This window comes from Meleagris gallopavo, chromosome 7, assembly GCF_000146605.3.
Source record: "Meleagris gallopavo isolate NT-WF06-2002-E0010 breed Aviagen turkey brand Nicholas breeding stock chromosome 7, Turkey_5.1, whole genome shotgun sequence".
Lineage (NCBI taxonomy): Eukaryota > Metazoa > Chordata > Aves > Galliformes > Phasianidae > Meleagris > Meleagris gallopavo.
Window position 1 is genome coordinate 26,862,121 of NC_015017.2, and position 6,128 is coordinate 26,868,248.

Here is a 6,128-nt window from a genome sequence, read left to right on the forward strand (position 1 = left end):
AAAAGAAAAATTATTGCAAGCTAATTAGACTGTGTCTCTTTTAAATTAATTATGTGCAGATTGCAATGTAGAAAGACAACAAAAGAAGTCAAAGTATCTGGCTTTAAATTGTTTTTTAATTATGTTACAGAGCCAAATATTACAGCGATATCTATTTTCATTGGAGGAAGACTCTGACATTTGTTATCCTGTTTTACTGGGATTTTAGGTGGGGGCTGGGCAGTATTTGTGCTGAAGAATTTGTGTGGAGGAAAAGCTAGCATTCTTTTCTATATGAATATGAGGATTGTTCAGTAATGGCCAGATTTCCTTTCTTTTGCTCATGTGTATCTGTATGTTTCTAGAGTTGTATACTGGCTGTTCTTCGATTCATATGTTGCCTACTCTCCAGTCATCAGATAACAGTCATCAGATAATGCCCCTAAATGTGACAACAATTCACAAATCCAACTCAAGGGAAGATGAACTTTGCCCCTTTTTCCTGCAAGTTAAAGCTGCACAATCAGCCTTTAGGTGCTAGTCAGCTGAAATGGAAAAAAATATTTAATAGCAAAAGCTCAATAGCCTGAAGATCTCTGAAGTCTGGAGATGACTTCAACTCTCATGATGAGCTATGCTTAATGTAAGATATATGATTTAAGTCCACTTCAAAAGCGTACTCAAATATTTGTTATAAGATCTGTGGTCTATTAATTTCAGCCTACCCTTTTAAAGGAAATTTTTTTGTTTAAAATCCAGCATATGGATTTGTGGGTTACAGCCTCAAAGAAAAGCATTTAAACGTGTGTTTTACTTAAGTGCTTCAATTGTCTCATTGACTTCAGTCAAGATATTTCTTTCTTGCCTATTGGGAAGCATTGACCTCAAGCTTGCTCCTTGCATTGGAGTTCCCCGATTGACTTTGGAGGATCAGTTACTCAAATGAAGTTGTCTGAAGTATGCTTGCTAGAGGGGATTGAATATAATAAACCTGGATGTGGCTGAATTAAGCTTTTAGCCATTTATTGCAGTCAAGTGTAAAGAAAGGCACAGTAGCTATGCCAGAGGGTGTAAGCACTCTAGAAAGAGTAATGGGAGGAAAAGTATTCAGTACACAGGCCAGGCAATCAATAAGAAGGGTGTGCTTTGAGTGAGGGATATATATATATATATTTTTGTTTTGGTATACTGAAGGTCCCTTCCTTTATCTTTAAAGTAGTACAACTCTGAAGGATTGGAAAAGATATTTTGCATTTCTGGATTCAGCTCACTATATTAGAGGTAGACACATCTGTATATGTCACAATTAAAAACAACAACAGAAAAAAACAACAAAAAAGAAAACAAAAAATCCCTTAGTACTTTCCTTTTCTCATACCTCTTACTGAGGGACTGTCAGACATGGTGGAGAGACCTTGCTTCAACTCCCAGCATTACCTTCATTCATGACAAGCTCACACTCAGTTGTCCATGCGCCAGCTCTTTCATTTGTCTAAATAACGCTTCTTCTCTGATTCTTATCCTTTATCTTATCTATAGAGAGCAATTGTAACCCTTTAGCCACCGTTCTGGTGTCCTGCATGGACAAGGCTTCATCCTCCAGCCACCTGTGCGGTTGCTCTTTAAGGCTTTTCTGGCAACTTGAGGCTAATGAGCACAAGGAAGCAGTTGTGTAGTTGTGCAGGCTCACTTGACTCCTTATCTTCTTGATCCAAAATGGCTGTAAGATGAAGTAATCTGACAAGTTCCTTCACAACTATTATATGGTATGAAGGTCATTTCAGAGATTGTAATTACACAGGAATGGGAGATTTTATCATCAGACTTGTAGTTACAGATGAGTATGTGGTGACCTCAAAACTGCTCAGCAGCTCTTGGCTGGATAAAAAAGCCTATTTGATGACAGCTAAGAAAAAACTTTTGGTCATGGCGTATGTTGGCGTTGGTGTAGGGAAGAGTTTTGGAAAGTTAACTTCTGAGTACTTCAACAGAAGGCCTCTGGTGGTTTTTTATGGATGCTTTCCAGCATTATGTAGTGCAGGGAGGTCAAGACAATCTCATGTTCTTCAGTGTGTGGCTAAATAGGTGTGTCAGGGCGGAGAGGGTTAAACTTGGCTTGGCGTTTGTAAACATGGAAGGGAGGGTAGTGCAGGAAAGATGGGTGATGCATCAATGAAAATGGAACCATACTTCAGGGCATACAGGAGAAACATAATGCAGAGTATTAATTAATCTAGTGAAACCAATGGGAAATCAGGTAATCGCAGGTCAGAGACATTTGCAAAGGACATAGGTAAAGCAAAGAATTACAACAGAGGGTGGGATACAAACTGTAATTGAATTACAGGGAAAAAGGGATGTGGCAATACATTATGTGAAGTCAGCAGTGTGTGAGGTTAAAGTGAGAACCAGGCACGGCTGGAGAGGTCGGGAAGCAAAGTTGTTCTTGATGATTTTCCACAAAGATTAATAAGATAAAAGGTATTGAAGCAGCAGGAAAGTGGATTATGTATGGAAAAATCCTAACCTAGGACTTGTATAAAATAAAGCTTTGCTTTCTTACTTGCTAGATCAAGAAAAGGAGAGTGGACACCTACTAGGTCAGGAAGGCAGCAAAATCCAATGCAGTTAAATCGTAGGATGAGATGTAAGACAAAGTATTTAAACCTGTGAGAGTTTACAGAATTACTTCAGCTGAAGGAGGCAGTTTCTTGATGTTATATGTATGTTTTTGAAACAGCACATTTTAATGAACCTAAGTGGTCGTTCATTCAACCTTTAGAGAAATGCTAGAGTTTACTCACAAAGTGATCATAGCTGAACAGCAAGTAACAACTTTATTGAGTTAGCTTCAGTGTGTTATGGAAAATAAGACTAGTGGGGAGTGACACAGTGATGCAGAAGTGGAGAAAAGCTTTATCAATTAAATGAAATTAAGCCAAAATCATACCTTAAAAAGTAAAATGAATGAAATCCATTCAGATAATATGGGAAAATCTTTAAAACTTCTGACAAGAAAGGTTCTTTCTTGGCTCCAAGGTCAGTAGGAGGAGGGAAAACAAAGACCGATATTTGAGGTCACATTGCATCAAGGCTAAGCGGTAGAATAAAGGTGCCTTGCATTTGTTTTAATTCCGGTGTTACTTACCATGCTTGTGGTCTGCAATGTGTGCTGGGAAAGAGGGAGGTAACAGCATTTCCTAACTGGCACAAATACGGTGAATACTTTTTTTTAAGTCAAGCATTGGCAGAAAAGGTGGGCAGCAATATTTATACGTAAATTTCTCTGCAATTTTTCTGCTTGGTACCTAAGTCTTCCGGAGAAGTTTCTGCAGAACAAAGCTAAGCTGTCTCCTGACACTTACAGTGGGTGAAATGCAATGCTCACTTGGAAAAGTCTTGTACTGATTTCTGTTAGTGCTGGATAGGTTATATTTCTTGTCTAGAATCCAGTTTATTTTCTTAGGAAAAGTGTCATCAGTTGAAACATTTTTGTGTCCGACTGGGGCAGGAGGTTCCGTATAAGTTAAGATTTATAACATCCAATCTATATGGAGACTTATTCTTCCACCAGTAAAGATTAGGCAAAATTTCCGTCGGTCATAAACAGCAATAGGTTTAAGACCTTTTATTAGTTACCTTTTAACTCAATTGATGTGGTTAGAAATTGCATAAACGCTTTTTCTTCTTCTTTCAAACAAGTAACAAAAGCTGAGTTAGGCTGCAGTGATGAAATCTGAATCATTTCCTTCTCAGACCAAACTTGCTAAACTGGTACAATCTGGAGAATGATGTAATAAGGAAAAAACCTGTTGTTTGTCTCTTGATACTGTTCTTGAAAAAATCGTTGCTACGTAATACAAATATAGTCATCACCTTTTATATCCTTTCACCATTGCTGACATTGGAATTGTTCCAAATAAGTAGCATTCCAAAATTGGCTGTAGACCTCTTCATAGCTTTACCTACTTAATTATAGATTGAAAGCTTTTTTTTTTTTTTTTCCTCTCCTGGTTTTAGATAAAGCAATAGGGTTTAAATGATTGCTTCAATGAGTTATATAATGATATTTTCATTAATTGCTGTCATAGGTATTTCTATCTTTACTCTTGTTTTCAGATTGACATAGAGCTCCATAGGATCTTGGCTAGACTTTCTTTAGTCACGTATCACTACCCTTTTGATGCTAAAATAAGAAACTGAGGAACTTGAATTATTCACGGAAAACTCCATTTAGGACTCGCAGCTAAAACGCATGGCTGTAAAAGTTCGGAGGTAGCAACTTTTTATTTTTTAATAATAATGATAGAAAAAAATAAAAATTGAACCAGCTGAGTAACCTGTGGTAAGCTATAAATTGTAGACATTTTTGACAAAGATGATAGAGATGAGCCAATGTTGTATAAACTGAACACTTGAGTTCTTTAATTGCCTGGCACGCATACTTTCCCAGAAATATAATCAACTTAAGGAATGCATTCTTTATTTCTCTTTGACAATTCCACCACAGTTGCCAGACTTAGTTATTAGAAAATGGAGGAGATCTTGGAGCAAGATAACTTGTATTATTTTTTAACATGAACCCAAAATGAAAATCTCCTATATGTCTCACACAAGGACAATTTAACTTTGTTATGTACATTTGTTATGTAACACCAGCCTTTCAAAGGCATCATGTTGCAGAAGTGATGAATTGCTGCAAAGGAGGAAAAATAGTCTCTTGCATTTGGAGCCCAGCAGCAGGGGTCAGGAGATGCTAGTTCTGTTTCTTATTCTGCCTCTGATTTGATATATCACCATGGGAAAGTTTTTGAAAAAGACACTGGCCTTGATCCTGGAATAGGTGCTTTATGGGTAATCCTCTGAACAAACACTTCTTCTGTGCCTTTCCGACTCTAACAGAGGCTCCTATTCAAATGGAGCTCATTGGATGAGTAGGGCGATGGTGAAGATACCCTCCTTGCTCAGATGCAGGCAAAACCATGATAATTCCTTACGTACCAGGGGAATTTCTTCTACAGTGTTTTGAGCTCTTGAATGGGAGAGACTTGTAAAGTGACAATAATAGATTTTAACTGAAGAGCAATCTCTGGTGTTGGAAATGTGAATAGACCTTATCAGGGTGTGTGAAATACTGTGCAGGAATTTAAATGCAAAAATGTTCAGAGTGAAATATTTCTTAAGTATAGTTCATGTTAGATACCTGGAATATTGAATGCTCAATAAGGAAAAAAGGGAGAGTTTTCACTGAAAAAATAAATCGTGGACCTGTGAAAATCTTAGAGCTTATGGTCAAGTCATTTGAAACAGATGCAGATTGGAAACAAATATTGATTCTAAGAAATACTTTGTGTTTTGCTGGGAGAGTATCACTGAAGGTGCTTTAGCTCCTGAAAATCTGATTCATTCTAGCAGCAAGTTCAAGCAGCAGATGTTCTATGTATACCTGGATCACATGGTTGAGCATGCAGCTAAATCCGTGTCATTGCTTCATACAACAGGAAAGAACTCTGCTTGCTCAGTCAGGAATATCAAATATGCAAAATCCGATTTTGAGAAAGAGTGGCTGATTAAAATTTCTACATGAAACAACCAGTAATAATATACTCAATATTAGGCTAGTAAGCTACTAGTAACCATTGTATGGTTTGGTTGCACTGGAGCACATTTAGATTTTGGAAATAGCTTTTCATGCTGATGAAATATTGAAGGTATCAATTTTCAGGAATTTATGGAAAAAAGAGAGGAAGAAGTAGTATAATAAGAGTAGATGCCTGATCTTTTCCTTTTATTCCCGCTCATCTGTGATGAGTAAACAGCTAGGTGTCTTAGACGGAGACCCACGATTTGAGATACTCAGTTGCAACTCTCTACTGAGTAAGAATTAGAAGAGGAATTTGGAACTTGATCTTGTCCCAGACACTGCAATCTTCATGCCACTGGCTATTGGCGCACGATGGTGTAGAATTAGACTGTTCTCTGTATGTTTTAGGGGAAAGCAAACAAACAAACAAAAAACCATCATAAAATCAGTTTCCTGAGCGACCCAGTAGCATATTAGCAACAACAAATTTGCTCTGCTCTAGAATATCTCACTAATGTGTTCAGAATCTTTTAAATAATCTTTTCTGGTGAACTTTTTTGAAGAT